The following is an 18,117-nucleotide window of genomic DNA, read 5'->3' as shown; positions in this document are numbered from 1 at the left end:
TAAGACAAGGATTCTTGGGCAAGTGGTTTATTGGGAGGGTGTTCTCAGGAGAATGAGAATGAGGAAGAAGGATGGAGTAGAAGAAAATGTTAAGAAAGGAGTTGGTCTCGCCTGGAGACCAGCTTCAGCCGGATCCCACGGGGAGCTCTGGAGCTTGATTGTACCACACAATTAGTCGAACCTTGAGCCAAGAGAGCCTGCCTTTCATATCTCTCAGTCAGTCATTGGCATTGGGCTGCCTGGGGGTGGTTGGGTATGGTGTAATCTCCCTTGCCAGATGGCTCCATTTGGCTAAGAGCAGTTCTCTGGAGAAGGGGGCAACTGTGAGCTCTCAGCAGCCACCACCCCTGGCAGCTGGGGAACGGGTGTACTGGCCCAAAAAAGGGGATTGGAGAGGCACCACCAGCGTCTCTTATAAGGGTCGGTATTGTGATCAGTCTGCTCGACACCTTTCCTGAGCCAGGGAACCAGTGCAACTGAACTTTTGCTCAGCATGCTTATGTTCATTATAGAAAACTCCTTTCGGTTGCAGGCTGTGATAATAACTAAGGTCTTGTGGTTAGGAGGTCATCTTTTCTTCTTAAAGGATCCTAGAGCATGGCACTGTGCATGTGTAGACTGCTGAAATGGAGGCCAGCAGCGAGTCTATAGGGCCTCTCGGCCTTCAGGTGGGCAGAGAGAGAGGGAGAGGGGAAGTGAGAGAAGCCCATAGAACAGACACACTTGGAGATGTGCGTTACATCGTGTTTACTGAAGAATTTTCTCCCTCATAATTTATGTACCTCTCAAAGGACCCAGCAGGTGCTATTTATTTCATCTCTGGCTCTGTGATCTTCTTTCCCATGCACACCGGATTTGATTGAGATTAGACAAATCACTATTTTCTCTGAAATGGGAGACTTCTGAAGCAATCTCTGAATAAAGTGCAAGACAAATTTAACTTTTGACATAGGTACTGTTTGCTTCTTTAAAGTCAATATAAATGATTAAACAAGAATAACTTATATAATTCAGAGTAAACGCATACAAGCATACCAAATCTTTAGATGAATGGTTTGGCTGCCTGCCACCAGAAATCTCCCACTTCCCTTTTATTATTAGAAGTAAACACAAAACCAAATCAACACCATCAAGGGTTTGCCCACTTGGAAAGGATATTGCATTCTGGAGCAGGCCAAAGGTTACACTACTCAAGATGATTGTATATTGTTTTCTCTAAAGTTCATAGGAAGATAATAGTCATTATTTTCTGCCTTCATATCTGTTTTCCAGCACTCAAAGTCCGTCTAAAAGGGAAAAGCACATCTTTTGTGCATTTTGCAAAGTGGCCCTCTTTGGGCACTACTCTTCAGGAAGTCCTCCTACTGGACTGAGCCCATCTATTTATCACCGTGTTCTACTGTATTTTGTTATAGCAACCTGAATGGACTAAGACAATCTGGATTTAAGAAGGAGAGAAGATATTCATGAAAACCACTCTCAGACTATCACCACTCCTATACTGGACAGATAACTATGTAAGAAGAGATACTGGAGGTCAGAGGTTGTGTTTTGACCAGATGACCACAAATAAATGGTTTCCAAATTTGTGTCAGATGCCATCACATTGAGTAAGCTAATTAAGTCCTAAAGACTAAATGATAGTGGGGTTTCTCACTTCTATCAAGATTAATACTCAAGATAGGTATGTTCTGTATGTATTTACAATGAAAAAAAATCACGTTTTGTTGTCAGATGTGTAGTGAAAAGATGAAGGTTCAGGAAACCCCGACTTGGAGTGACATGAGATTTTGGACAAGACTTTCAACCTCAGATTCTGTATCTCTAAAGCAATAATATTTGTTAGACTCATCACACAGTGTCGCAGGGAGCATCTAAGGAGATATAAATGGAAAGGAACTTTGGAAACCCCCGAGTGATGTTCAAATACTGGAAACTAGGGGACATTAAAGAATTATACATTTAAAATGTCTTCTTTTGTTCCATTATGTAAGAGAGATACACTCATAAGAAAAATATAGAAAAAGAAAAAATAGGATAGCATTTAAGGGATTATTAGATTAAAAGTGATACCTCTTTGAGTTGGATGATATAGCGGGTTGAATGGTGGCCACCCAAAAGATATGTCTGAGTCCTAGCCCCCGGTACCCGTGAATGTGACCTCATCTGGAAAAAGGGTCTTTGCAGATATAATTAAGTTAAGGATCTTGAGATGAGATCATCCTGGATTGGGCCCTAAATCCAAAGACAAGTCCCCTTGTTAGAAGAGGAGAAACACAGAGAAAAATGTAGGGGAAGGCCACGTGAAGACGGAGGCAAAGATTGGAGTGATGTGTCTACAAGCCAAGGAATGCCAAAGAATGCCAGCAGCCACCAGAATCTGGAAGAGGCAAGGAAGGAGTCTTCCCTAGAAACTTCAGATGGAGCATGGCCCTATTGACATCTTGATTGCAAGCTTCTGGCCTTCAGAACCGTGAGGGAATACATTTCTATTGTTGTAAGCCACCCAGATTGTGGTAATTTGTTATGGCAGCCCTAGGACACTAATACAGATGCTCACCATAAAGAAAGCCCTATGAGTTTCATCATGCCGGAGAGTGGGCAGAGTATTGAAAGATAAGGGACATGTGTGGTTGACCATCTGAAATGCATGGCTTTTCTAATGAAAAAGTTTATTTTATGCCCTTTTGAAAGGAGAACAGTCACTTTAAATGGACCAAAAGAAAACAGCATTAAAAGATATAATAAAGGCAAGTTAGGAGAAGGTTGGGAAGGAAAGTAATCACAGGAAATAAAAATATTCAGTCAGATGAGTGGCCTTATCTTGTATTAAGGAAAGGCTTTTGGCATAGAATCAAGTAGGTGAGCATTTCTTCTTTAAAGTGGAGCATGGGAATAAAAGAAGAAAGGGAATAGGAATGGAAATAGATAAGGGATAAAGGGAAAAAAACACCTAGATGATTCAGAATTTATACTACCTTTAGCTCAGACGTTGTCCTTTTCATTTAACTTTACATTTAGTCATGTTGAAACATTTTAGTAAAGTGATTGATTCTTATCAAGTAAAGTTGGAAAAAATTCATTGTTTACTTTGGGTGAGTCTGGGCAAAGAGAGTCCTTGGCTATTTGAACAACCTTAATGTGGTACCTGGCACCTACAGCTCAACCAGTTGAAGATCAAATTTATAATGTGGATTTTCATGTCCTGGGACTGATCTCTTCCCCAAGAAGGATATTGAAAAGAAGTCCTGCCCAAGGCAGAAATCACCTTAAAGTCTGCCTGGTTCCCATTTTGTCAATCCCCGGCCCCCTTCATTTCTTCTTTTCTACTCACTTAGTACAACTCTATGGTTGTTTTGTTGTTAAAAAGAATATAAGCAACAGTTACCTCTAGGCACTTATATTTTCACAGATACCATTTGATTCTCATGATGATCTTGGGAGGTACCTATTACTATCCCCATTTTACACATGAGGAAACCAAGGAACTGTGACGTTGGAGGTACAGTGTGGTGAGTAGAAGTCAAACAGACTTGGGTTAGGTTTCCGGGTCCATATACAGAAATAAGCCATGTGACTTTGGACAGATAAGTGACGTAACCTCCCTAAGCCTCAGTGTTCTCATATGTGAAATGGGATAATATTCCATTTTCTTGTGTTCTAAGGAGATTTTATTTTCACTTCTTATTTTAATATTTGAAATTGAGATATGTCTTATCATTGCTTTGTCTTGTATTTTTCATTCTATAAAGCTGCTATTAAACTGATGATGTCTTACCATTGATAGCGTTTGCTAATTGAGAGAGTAATGCGTACCCTCCAAGGTTCTTGTAAAGCTTAAAGATTGTGTATGTAAATGCTCGGTACAGAGTCAGAGCTCAAGAAATGTTGATTTTTATCACTTTTCAGTAACTAGGGCATAGACTATATTATTAGCAAGTGGCAAAGCCTAGATTGGAACCAAGTTTGTAACCACAGTTACAGAGCTCCTTCTCTTCTAGCCCAAAATTCTAGCCCCAGATAGTGAGGGAACCAGTTCATTGTATTAATTGTGAGTAGGACCCCATATCATGGCCCAGACTCCTTGATTCTCATAACTCTGCCTGCTCTCCCTAACTCCTACTATCTTCACCGGCGTAAATCGCGTTGAACCCATCAGTATTTTAAATTTGAAATTGTAATCCTTAAATCAATGCACACAGGACTTCCATAATTATTATTTGTTATATTAAGTTGTCATGTTATCTTCTGGATACTGAGCTTCTGGGACAACAGGAACTAGGTGAAAGATAAAATAAGCTAAAAGGCAAATAGAAAGATAAATCTTAAAATTATTGAAATAAAGTTAAGCTTTTAGCCTATTCCAACGTCTTCTGTTTTGTGTTATTTCTTTTCCTCCCAGAGGGAATCAGTAATTCATCATTGCACTAGTGATTGGTGCTGATGTTCCCCTACCCACTGAAAGTGACTCTGAGTTGGGGAGGGGAGCGTGACCACAAATCTCAACCAGAAAGTTGGTATAGTGGACATTTATTATTATTATTATTATTATTATTATTATTATTATTATTATTTGCCTGCCCAGCATCCAATCTTTCTTCTCTTCCATTGGAGAAACTCTGTCCCCCCTCAGTCCCTGTGATTTGTTGGGGGGTGGGATTCATCCTAGGGGTAGTTGAGAAACCCAGGCCTGAACAATCAGCACATTTTATCCCTTTGGTCACAATATTTAGTTTAAGAATGAGCAAATAACTTATGTTTTTTGTTTAATCTAGTTTGAATTTTAACTTTCTAATGCTGTCGATTGAAAGAGTCCATCGTGACTAATATACTTGGAAATCAAGACCAATTGGCGATTGGAGACACCCCTAATAGCCATGGGCTGATGTTGTAACTAAACCCTTAATGAGGAGTTGATGGGGATAGTTTTTCAGGGTCCCCCAGCACCATCAAGGAAGAGACTTGCTCTGATGGACCAACCCAGGTGTAAAATTAGCCAGGCAGATATTTTCATTAGCAGTGAGGTTATTGTGGTACCACAAATCAATAACCTTTATTTAAACCACACAGCTCCCTCTTGAATCCAGTGTTTGCCAGCCAATCATTTCAACTTAATTTAGCCTTTCTTTTCTGGGAAGGGAGTACGTATAGCAGGTGAAATCCATGCTCTGGGGGGATTTGGTAGGGTAGTATTCATGAATAAATTCATGGTCTGATTTGTAAGTGAACCTCCCATGAATTTGATTATCACGAGCCAGTCCAACTGGTGAGCTCACTCTCGGATAATTTAACACATTCAAATTTCTGAACATGCAAATTTGAAAATTACATCCAAAACCGAAATGATTAGTGGCAAGTAAAGAACCACCTTAAAGATTACCTAAAAACGCCAAATTTAAAAATTACCTGTTTGTTGTTTTTCTTGAGGGAGGAGTGGATTTAGTGTTTGTTCCTTGAAATGCACTTCACTCATCTAAGATGCTGGATGCACTGTGTGGGCAATCAATGAGGGTTCGGGGGCTGATTGACTTGCCTACTTTTTTCCAAGATCTCAACCACCAAACTTTGTGATCCCGTGTGTGGTTGCTGAGATATTAGCTGTGAAAAGTGGCCATCACAGCCCTGGTAAGATGTTCTAAGACGTTACTTGATAAAGTGATTCAGCCTTTCAGAAAGTTTGTATCCATAACTACCCTGGTAAGACATGAGGTTCTAGAGAAAGGGATGGAAAGTTGAACATCCAATTTGTTTTCAGAATGGCTTATTGCAACATCTTCAAGACAAAGAATGCCATTTAGATGCTATTTCTCTTCATTAAGAAGACTTCATATTCCTATGTGAATTGGCAATACTAAGCTATTAATAGACTTGCCAGGATTTTTGCTTATTAAGTGCAATGAACGCTGACTATCTACCATGTACATGGCATGGGTTAAGTAAATGTTCCTTTTTACACAACCTAAGTGCAAGATACTGTCAAAGTAATTACATAATCATTTCATAAGCCAGATAAAGGCACTTACTGTAAAGGTTGTAATGTTTTTTAAATGTCAGAGCAGTAACTGAACAATTATAAGAGTTAGGGCACATTTTGTTATTAATTTGTCACTCTTACTATGACATTAACTTCCTTCCTCCAAATTGCTCATTTGACATTTTTCCAATCCGGAAAGTGTGAGGAGCTTTACAATGGACATTGTTGTATTTTTTATTTATTTTCTTTTTTATAATTTTTTTTTAAAAAAAAGCCATACAAATTCAGCGCAAATACCTTCTTGTTGTAAAAAATTTTTGAATGATGTAAAAGCAAATGTCCCCTTTCATTCCTACCCAATCTTACTCCCCTTTCCAGAAGCTACACTGTTATCTACTTCCAGCCCCTTCTCTATGCATTTATGAAGAAATATGTGCATATATCAATGTATGGTTTTATTTTTGTATGTGTGTTTATAAATTAGATTGTAGTGTATGTATTACTTTGAAACTTGCCTTTTTCACTTAATGGGATGTGTTAGGGATCTTTCCATATCAGTATATGTATATTTATTCATACAATCATTCAACAAATATTTACTGAGTACTACTGTAGATTTTATTGTTGTTTAGCAAGTAGTCACTCTCCTTTCTCCAGCTCCTTAGTGAAGGAGTGTATTTCCCTGCCCCGTTGATGGGGAGCTTGCTTATATGACTTGCTTAGGCTGATGGAATGTGGGTGGTAGAATGACAGTTTGCCAGATCCTAGCAGAAGCTTTAGAGGCATTGCAAGTTATGCTAGCCTTCTTGGGCTCCTGCCCTCCACTAAAAGGATAGTATGTCCCCCACGTTCTTCAGCCTGTGCCCTCCCTCCAGGAGGACACATGGAGCAGACCTGAACTCAACCCATAGCCTTGAACAGAGTTGCTACAGTTGACTGTAGAACAGTGAACAGTAAGTAAACATTTGTTTCTATAAGCCATTGAGATTTTGGAATTTTTGTAGCTCAGCATGATCATAGCAAAACCTAACTAACTGATACAAATACTTGCTATTTGCCAGGTATCGCTCTAGATGCTAGGAAAACAACAAAAATCCATACCTACATGGAATTTATATTGAAAAGATGGATAGCATTCCATGGAACAGTTGAACCATGGTAAGATATTGTCTCTTTTTCAGTCTTATAGGCCTTTTGTAGGAAGTGATTAGCATGTAATGTCTGTGTGTCCTCAATGCTTCTGCTGTCTCCCGCCCCTGCCTCCCATCACTACTGCCACCTCTTCAGTTCTCCCCTCTTCACCTTCCACCTTGACTGTGGAAGAACCCGTTGATTCTCCTCTAGGTTCTCTCCACTCTCAAATGTCCCATGCATTATAATAGGTGTAATTTCTAGCCATGACCTTGCTTCACTAAAAACTTAGTGACCCTATTTCCTTCTTTACAAAACACGAAGTCTGGCCTTCAATGTCCACTCCTTCTCAACTTTCTAACTTCGTCCTTTCCTTAGTCCTGCATTCTCACGTTTTGCCAGATCAGCCTGCTTACTGCCCAAGACACACAACCTGTAGTGAACTTTGTGGTGGGCCACCCAGAATTTCCCCTTCGGGACTAAGGAAATCTCTCTCTCCCAGCTGCTAGGAGTATTGGTGGATGATGGCTTTCATATGAGTCCCTCTTCGGGGATTGCTCTCAGGTGAAGAGAATCACCTCACTTAAGATTCACATTCCCTTCCAGAGACAGCCTACATCCAATGACTGGTCAAAAGGGGAGGCTATAAAGACCTCTCCCCCTTGTCTCAAGGAAAGACAACTGTGAAAAGTCATTCCGGCTTCAGAACAATTCATGAGATTGGCTAAGGCCTTTTTTTGTGACAGCATTGCACCCCAACACCTTCCTTTGCCTAATTCTACCTCTTTCACTCCCCACAGAGGTTGCACCCAAGGACCCTCCCTAATACATTTCCTGGATGCTGAACTCCACCTCAGAGTCTGCTTCCTGAGGAACCTGACATAAAACACATCCTGTAGGTCCTTGGGCCTTTCCCATACCTTGGGACCTTTGATCATGCTTCCTCCATCCAGAACACCCTCCCTATAATCCTCTTCCATAGAGTTTTCCCTTACTCTTCAACCCAGAAGCCCTTGCTCTCCCTTCGAACTGCCCACCAGCAATGTTCTTTTCATACTTCTTTTATGGTGCTATGGGAGCTGGCAGGTTGTAAGAGAAGAGCTTAGATTTTGGAGTCAAGCAGACTGGTACTCCTCCACTTACTAGTTGTGTGACCATAGACTCCTCAATTTTTCTCGTCAATAAAATAAGAAAAAAAGGCTATTTCATGGGATTGTTATGCGCATTAAGTGAGATAACACAGATACAGTGCCTCATGCGTAAGAGGTATTCAAGTTCGAGATCCTCCTAACACTCTCTGTTCTTCTTCCCTTTATTATATCTTGTATCTTTATTGATACCAGTCATCTGTTGACTTGTCTCATCTGCCTATGGGCTTGGTGGGCTGAAATATGCCTTGCTTCTGTTTGTATTTACCAGTGCTTAGCACAAAGAGCTTAATAAATGTTGTTGAAGTGAAGGCCACTTCTGGGCAAAATCTTCTGGTTTGTTTTTGGAACCAAGTATTCCCATGTTGTATCCCATAATTCATAAATTTATCACACAAATAAGGGAGTCCAGAATGTCTCTTTATGGTTTCTCAATAGGAACTGTAGCTGCAGAGAGTTCTGACAGCCCTCTGACTGGCCTTGTCTCTCATTGCAAACACCATATGGGAAGCCAAACCACAAACAAAGGTGCCCTTAGAGAGTTTGAACTCGGATAACAGCAAAGGAATTTCAAGGGAAACTATACGCATTGGTGTTTCTATGACTAAAGTTTCTTTTAATTTAATTTTTTAAAGACCATAGTTAAGAATTCTAAAATTATCTTAAAGGTTAGCACCAGGGCAAGAAGTGACCAAGTTAGCACAGGGCTTAGCATATGTTCAGGACATGTTTCTTGAATGAATAAATAGATAGATGATGTGGCTGAGCCATGGGTGAAATTCTGAAAAAGGGTTGCTTCCATCTTCTCAGATACACTCAGGTCACCTTCAGGGAAAATTAAAGGGCAGGGCTGGACTTCTCTATGTAACCACTCTTAGGTATGGTTGCTGTGGTAAGTGAAAGGCACCTCTTGTGTCTGACAGCATGGTTTCTGAAAGGGAGCACAGATGGTGATAAGGCTGTAGTGTTGGAAGCGAAATTTATTTAAAACCTCAGTATGGCTTTAAGTCCAAGTTTCTTAATAGACATTAATGGCCCATGTCACAGGTTGGGTTCCCCTCAGAGGCAGACTGAGACTGAGTTTAGTGTGCAAGATGTTTATTAAAGAGAGCCCTTGAGATCAACAGCTATGGAAAGGAGAAGGAAGCAGGAGTAGGCAGAGGGAGAAGTTGAGCTGTGATTCAGGCCCAGTGACAGCTTTGGCCTACCCTGCTGGGAGCTCTAGGGCTAGATGTCCCTTCCAGGTTGTCCCAAGCTAGGCCAATATGATCAGGCCTTTATGTCCCTGCCTCAGTCAGTCATTGTGTATGGCTTATCCCCAGTATGGTGTGATTTGGGGTGAAGTGGTTCTCTGCAGCTGAGGCAGACCCTGAAGGGGCTGAGGGCTGTCTGCTCATTCCCACAGATGGGGTATCAAGTCCTTCCTTGTAGGGGAGCTAGGAAGTGCATCTCCATATTCACAGCCTGTTATGTCCTATCCCTCTCCCTGCCCTTCTCCTCTCCTTCTGCCATCCTTGCCTTCTCTTTATATCCCAGCAGCACAAAAGTGCTTGTAGCCTCCGTGCTCTTGCTCACGCTGCCTCTCTTCTTAGAAAGTTCTTCCCCTCCTTTGTTGGGCTAATCCCACTCATCCTTTAGATTGATCTCTGGGCATTATCTCCTCTGAGATGCTTTCTGGACTCCTCAAAACAAGATAAGATGCTTCTCCATAGTGCTTATAAAATATCCTGTGCCTCGTGCTTCTTTACCATTCTATTGTCGTGTGTCTGCTTCTGTGCCTGTCTCTCATTCCAGGCTGGGAGCCCCTTCAGGGCCTAGCACCAGACAATGTTTGACTCAGACAGGGGGATTCAATTCATGTTTGTTAAATGAATGCTCAGATGGAAGAATGATGGGGCTCATTACAGCACTGGTATGTGAATACGTGGTCCTATTGGGTAAGAAGTTACAAAATAAGTCTATTATAACATCATGTGTGTTTATTTAGACTTTTAAACTTGTAATAAGTAGGTCTCTTAAATCCTCTGAATCCTTTTTCATTTGGCTGGCTAACTGTTTTGCAAAATGAACAGCATATATGATGCTTTTCTGAACTGCTGTTTCCCAACCAGCGAGTTGGGACACTTTAGTGGGTCACGAAGATACTCATGATGTGTCACAATATCCTTGGTTTCCTCATTCTCTGTTATCAATTTCTGACTGGCAGGGTAGAATTAGTGGTCATGTGATGGAGAGAGGAGGTGGAACAACACAGGCAAATAAGTGAGTGTCTAGAGGTCAAGTGTTTCGGTTTGGGTGGCTATAGAGCTGGATCACTGAAGGGCTGGATGGGATGGAGCAGGAGGTGGGAGGCGGCACACCCTGCCTCGTCTCTATAGCCTGCCTTGCAGAAGGTTGCTGAACATGGAGGTTTCAAATGATTGCAAATGATGTTGCAACTGAAGCCTCCTAGTGTGGAATCAAGTACCATCACCATATCAGGACAAGCTGAGGATGGAAAATGAAGCAGAGCATGAACTGAGGATGTCGACCACTCAGAGAGGCTTTTACTTGGTAAAAGGGGAAATTTGTCCTCTATATGTCTATGCAAAGAATGCTCACATATTAGAACTCTCATGGTTGCAAATGATAGAAGTTCACTTTAGGTCAAAAGGGGGATTTACTGGCTCATGTAGAAAACCCTAGTAAAGGCAGAGATGTAGCTGGCTTCTGGGAGGACAGGACAGAAGCTAGTCCCCCACTAGGGTGGAGAGTGACAGTTTCTCTGTCTCAGCTTTCCTTTTTAAGACAGGCTTTTCCACAAGACCAGACTATGGACGACAGCAGCTGCCAGCTCTCATCTTACCAGATTTCATTCATCCAGTTCATAAAACAAATATCTATGGGGCACCAATTACATTATGGACATCGTTCTAGATGCTGGGAATAACAAGGGAAGAAAAAAAAATCTCTGTTTATGTTCTAGGGGAGGAAATTCAGGCAGTAAACCAAAGTAAAGAGGAATATTTTACAGTATGTTAGAAACTGATAAGTGCTGTGGAAGAAAAAAATCAAGCATAGAAGGGGGATAGGGAGTGCTGCGGGGTCGGGGGGGATGTTGCATTTTAAATAGAGTAGTCAAGGAAGGCCTTACTAGGGCGATGACATTTGAGCAAAGGCCATATACACATATATTCCTTTACATCTGTGGACTAGTTACAGAAAACAGAGCTAAGTCTTTTGTGAAGAACCGAGCCACAAGTAGATTTCATCCTGACACAGTGTCTTTTAGAGTCCTTGTCTTCCTTTTTAGAGAAGTTTCCTTTGTTAAAATATAGCTTCCTCAATTTCTTATTTACTGTCACAACAAATGACCTAAATGGTTCCATATCTGTGTGCCCGGTTTTCTCAAAAACTACCTCTTTAGAACGCTATCCTGATTCCCTCAAAAGAGAGAATGCGTGACGAGCATTGCATTATTTATGTCATCTCTGCTTCTGAGTGACTCTTGAAAATGCTAGATGGAAGTTTAGAAATCTAAACAGTAAAACAGGCTCTTCTGATATTGCTGTTACAATTACAATAAAAGAGTCTAAACACAGAAATGGTCTCCCTTTCACTTATCTGGGTGGTCTTTTATATTTAACCATGGTACAAACTCAATGAGTGGTCCTTGAACACTGGGCTCTTCTCTCTCATTTTTTTCATAGAAGTATGATATGATGACCTCTGCAACCATTTCAGACGATATTCAGTACTAAAATGTATATATCTCTCACAATGTTAATGCCCTCCCACCTCAACTTTTATTATATTTAGTACTCTTGGTTTAGATTGAGTGTAGTGTTTTCATCTTGCATCCTGGAAGGAGAAGCTGAATGTTTCTTTCTTCTTTGTTTACAAGCTTACCTATGGCCTTTATAAAATGAGAAGTGTAGACTTTGTCTCTATTGTATTCTCTCTGAGTACCACAAGATACACCCGGATGGGAATAATTGTTGTTAAGGCCCCATTCTGTTCACTGCTGATTCTATGGTCTACATCTTCTGACAGCCACAAACAAAAGGAGGTATGTAATCAATTTATAAGATATAAAGAAAAATGTAGCAAGTTCTTACCAAGCTAACTTAATAAATACTACTAGATCCCCTGGTATCTTTCTCCTGTTGGATCCCTTTCCATTATTGCAGAAGCTACTACTATCCTGAATTAATCTTTATTTACTTTTTCTATTTTATTGTATTACTTATTTGTTTTCTTTATCAATTGAGTTTGGATTATTTTGTACACACAAAATAATGTTTTGTAGATAACAAACATCCCTTTATCTACCATCTAGCTGAAGCAATAGACTATTACCGAGACCACTCAAGTATTTCTCTTTGATCTTAAAAACCACATCCTCCAGTCCCTTCCTAAATTTTCTGTTTATCATTTCCTTGCTTGTCTTTATAGGCTTTCTACGTTTTTATGTATCCCTAAATAATATATTCTTCAGTTTCACATTTGAAACTTCATGTAAGTGGCGTAATATTGTATATACTCCTCTGTGACTTGCTTTTTGTGGTCAGCGTTATGAGTGAATCTAGGGCTGTGGGGACCAATTATGCTGGTTGTGTACTGCACAACTCTAGGGGGAGCTATTTGCTTTGAGGTCTTGGAAAACGGTACCTCCTGGAGTTGTACAGCATACAACTTGCTTGGCTGTACATGATGGCTGTGACAGATTGTGATTCCAAAGATGGCCACAAAAATCTCTCCTGTCTCACGGGCTCTTTTGCAATATGACCTCATCACGCCCTCATCAAGAGGAAGAGTCTATTTCCCCTCCCCTTGGATCTGGCTGGCCCTCTGACTTATTTTGACTAATAGGATGTAGCAGAAGTGATGTGCCGAGAGACTGCTAAGGCTAGGAATAGGAGATCTGTAGCTTCTGCCTTCTCTACCTGGAATGCTCCCTCTTAGAAGCCAGCTACTATGTAAAAATCTGATTACTGTGAGACCACCATGTTGTGAGGCATCCAAGCTAACCATATGGTGAGATAGAGACCACTGGGAGGAGCATTTAGTTTCCAGACAGGTGAATGAAGCGTTATTGTACCTTCTAGCTCAGCCTAGTTACCAGTTGAATGCAGCTGAGTGAATGAACCCAGCTGATGCTATGTGGAGCGGAACTGGCCAGCTAAGCCCAGACCAAATTCCTGACTCACAGTATCATGAGAAAATAAAAATAGAATGACCCTTCAGAACACTCATAGTTATCCTGAGTTGGGCTGATCAGTCATTGGATGTGGCCATCTCAGTAAAAGAGGTGACTTTGGACGAGGCAGTTCTTTGCAACTGGGGCAGTCCTTGAAGGGTTTGACAGCTGAAGGCAGATGGCCAACAGCACTTCCAGAAGTTGGGGCCACAAGGCCTTCCTTGAAGGGGGATCTTGGAAATGCATCACAGTGTCCACAAGTATTTTTTTGTATATGACTCTTTATTTAACTCTTTTCCTGTTGATGGATATTTGGATTCCTAAGATCATTGGATATTATCTTGTATTTTCTAAATACGTTAAAGTTTGCTGTTCATATTTAAATACTGAATGAGCCTGGAAATGATTTTTTTTTCATTGTATGAGGTAAAGATTCACTTTTTTTCATATAAATAACTTAATTTCCAATGACGCCTCTGTCATATATCAAGTGTCTCTGTATGTTTTGGTGTCAGGCTGGGCTATCGATTGTGTTATTATATTCTATTGGCTCATTTGTCTATCTCTAAGGCAATATCATAGTGCCTCAATTACTATAAATTTATAAGACTTGGAGCAAGTTTCCCTCAACATTGTCATTTTTCTTCAGGAATGTCTGAGCTATTCGTGACTCTCCTCTACTGTATAAATTTTAAATCAGTTTGTCAAATTCCACAAACCAAAAAATCTATTATGAATTATTTGTTTTGTTCTGTTTTCTGTGAAAATGTCTTTATTTTAGAAGCAGTCTGTATCTTACTGAAATCTGAGAAACACCAAATTGAGGGATTTGCTAACCACTTTAGTAGATTGAATGGTGCTCCTCCCCACCCTCCCGAAAGATATGTCCACATCTTAATCCCTGGAACCTACAAATGTGACCTTTTTTGGGAAAGGAGTCTTTGCAGATATAATTAAGGATTTTGAGATAGGGAGATATCCTGGATTATCCAGCTAGGCCCTAAGTCCGATGTTAAGTGTCCTTATAAGAGACGCACAGAAGGAGAGACAAAAGAGAAGAGCAGGAGGCAAAGTGTCCGTAGAGGCAGAGATTGCGGTGATGCGACCACAAGCCAAGGAACACCTACAGCCACCAGAAGCTGGAAGAGGCAAAGAATGGATTGTTTCCTAGAGCCTTCAGAGAGAGTAAAGCCCTGCTGACACCTTCATTTCAGACTGCTCTCTGGAACTATGAGGGAATAAATGTTTTTGTTTGAATAAGATTCAGTTTGTGTAATTTGCTAAGGTAGCCAAAAGAAACTAATACACCACTCATTCTTTATTTTCTCCAAGCTCTTCTCCTGTATTGTTAGATCTCTAGAAAGTAACTTACCAGGGACATATTATTACCAATATAAATGTAAATAAATGTAAATGTCTTCACTGAATTGAAGCTAGATATAATATGTCCTGGAATTTTCTAGAATCTCTATGAGGAATGGCCACATGAAAAAAATGTCTGCATCTTCTGCAAAACAGCAGCCCTAGTTCCCAGGAGGTCAAAGATCATTCCTCTGAGTGAAATGTGTCCTCAGTCAATTCAGACAGCAGAGCATGGAGGGGAAAACCACAAGTACATAAATTCTGGTCAAGACAAGCCAAATGCATAGAAAAATCTTGTTCAAGCTTATTCAGGTATGCTGTTCTCAGGTTAAAAAGTTGATGCAAAGGCAGTGGGCATCTAGGAAATGGCATCCCTCAGCATGTCTATCACTTGAGTCACCTGCTCCAATCTGGGCTGGTTGCACAAGTCTGATCCACAGCTGTTGTCCCAGGATATCCCTTTACTGTCTACCTGGGGAATTCCGTCATCTGTTTCCCATGCTGCATCTCCTGTTTCCAGTGTCTCCTGTCTTCCCTTGTCTTGATTTTGTCTTCTAATTTTGGTGAGCACCTCTTCCAGTAGATGCTTGGGAAATAAGTATTTTAAGAACTTGCATATCTACATGTGTCTTTATTTCCTTCAAAGTGGTAGTTTAGTCGAATCTAGAATTCCAGGTTGGAAATAATTTTCCTTTAGAATTTTGAAAGTATTGCTCCATTGTTTTCTTGCTGCCATTGCCGTTATAGAGAAGAATAAAACCTTTCTGATATCTGATCCTTTGTGTAAAGCCTATTTTTTTCTGTTCTACAAACTTCTGTTTGTTTCCATTGTTTTGAACTTTTCACCATGTAGGTCTATATTCTTCCATTGTGCTGTGTTCTAAGTACGCCTTTTTATCTGACAATTCATGTCCCTGAGTTTGGAGAAATTTTCTTTAATTCTTTTAGTGATGATTTTCTCATCTCTGCTTTTCCAGGTGTTGTACCTCTTGGTCAGGTCCTTTAATTTTCTTAGATTTCTTTCCTCATCATTATTCCTCTTTTTGTCTTTCAACTTCACTGTCAAGTTTTTTATTTCTGCCTACTTTCCAAAAGCTCATTTTTGTTCTCTATTTTAATAATAGAATTCTGTTCTCATTTCATGGATGTAGTATCTTTTCCAATCTCCTTTAATATATGAACTAGAATTATTTTTAAATGTTTCTTTTCCTTGCATAGATTATGTTTCCTTCAGATTGCCTTCATCTATTTGTTTGTTTAATGGTTTGTTTGCTTTGGACTCTATCTTCCATATTAGAGGTTTTTCTGTGATGTTTTTTAGACCTTGTTTGACTGTTCATGATTAAAAGTCTAGGATTAAAAAGTTGATTGAATAATGCTACAATGAACATAGGGGTGCATATATCTTTTCAAGTTAGTGTTTTCATTTTCTTTGGATAAATACTCAGACATGGAAACAACCTAAATGCCTATCGTTAGATGAATGGATAATGAAGATGTGGTGTATATATGCAATGGAATACTACTCAGCCACAAAAAGATGAAATCTTGCCTTTTGTGACAACATGGATGGAACTTGATGGTATTATGCTAAGTGAAATAAGCCAGACAGAGAAATCCAAATACGATATATATGCAGAAGATAAAACAACAACAACAAACAGATACAGAGAACAGATTGGTGGTTACCAGAAGGGAAGTGGGGTTGGGGGAAGGCGAAAGGTTTAAAGGGACACATATGTATGGTGATGGATGGCAGCTAGACTTTTGGTCGTGAACACAAAGTAGTCTGTACAGAAACCAAAATATAATGATGTACACCTGAAATTTATATAACGTTATAAACCAATGTTACCTCAATAAAAAAATACTATTCCTATATTAAAACTCCCCCAAAAAAGTTGATGGAAAGATCTGACTAGATGAATGGAACTTGTTGGCTTTGAGCCTTACACTTAAGTGATCTGAAGAATTCCTAAGGTCAGCATCTTTAGGTCTTTCTTTGAGCGTTGGCTGAATTCTTCATAGGAGCATCATCTCATTTTCTGCGAGGAAGGCAAAGATTTGGCTGCCAGAGTTTTGCAATCCAACTGGGGAGAAAGCCTAGGCGTCCGGTGGGGTGGGACCTCAGTATTTAGCATTTAGGGATTTGGTGACACACTCCTTTGGTTTGCAGTAAGATACTTCTGCCTTCAAATGTGCCTATTGTCTGCAGTCCAGAGGCCTCCTGTTGACGTTGTATGGAGAATAAACCTTCATATTTCTGTCGGTTTGGGGAAGGACAGTTGCTTTAACTTTCAGTAAAGCTTTATAACTTTCTCTATAAATGTCATGCATATCTTTATTATTTATTCCTAGATAACTTTTTTTGCTATTATAAATGGTATATTTTGAAACATTGTGTTTTCCATCTGTTGCTCTTTTATAGAAATGAAATTAATTTTAAATCTTCCCATTTTAATCAACCATTCTCCATTATTCTATTAAGTCTAATCATTTGTCAACTAGTTCTCTTGGGTTTTCTGTGTTATTAAATATTTTTCAAATAATGACAGTTTTTCCTTCTTTTCAATCCTTATGACCTATAAAGGTTGTACACTCTCTTTCTCATTTTACTTAACTAGATAGGATCTTCAGTTTGATGTTGAATAGAGATGATAGTAATAGTTCTTGTCTTGTTCCTGATCTGATTTTAAAGGTGAAGCTCTCATGCTTCAGATTTAGGTATTAGATGGGTTTTAGGTTTGGGGTAAGTAACTTATATTAAGTTCTCTTCTATCCCTAGATTGTTAGGTAATTTTATTTCAAACAGGTATTGAATTACATCAAATGCTTTTACTGCATTTATTAAGATTATCATTTATTTTTTCTTTCTTAATCAGTGAATAAAAATAGTGGATTTTCTAATATTAGACCACTTTTGCCTTCCTGGGATAAGCGTAGCTCAGTTGTGATCTTTATCTATTCTGTGCATTGCTGGATTCAGTTTGCATACATTTTATTTAGGGTTTTTATATCTGTGTTGGTGAGTGATGTTGTGCTGAAGTATTTCTTTCTTATACTCCTCTTATCTGTGTTTGCTATCAAAGTTGTACTAGTCTTATAACAGTTGGAGAGCTGGAGAGTTTCCTTTCTATCTCTGTTCCTTGGAAGAATTTTCATAATGTTGGAAAGAGATCTTCCTTGAATGCTTGGTAGAACTTAACTACAAAACCATCTGGGCCTGATGTTTTTACATATTGATTTTATTTCCTCAGTGCTTATAGGACTACCCAAGATTTCTATTTCTCCCTGAGTCACTTTGGGTTGGTTATATTTTCTAG

Source organism: Equus caballus, chromosome X, assembly GCF_041296265.1.
Source record: "Equus caballus isolate H_3958 breed thoroughbred chromosome X, TB-T2T, whole genome shotgun sequence".
Taxonomy (NCBI): Eukaryota; Metazoa; Chordata; class Mammalia; order Perissodactyla; family Equidae; genus Equus; species Equus caballus.
The sequence above is the reverse complement of the archived record's forward strand: the minus strand, read 5'-3'. Positions refer to the sequence as shown.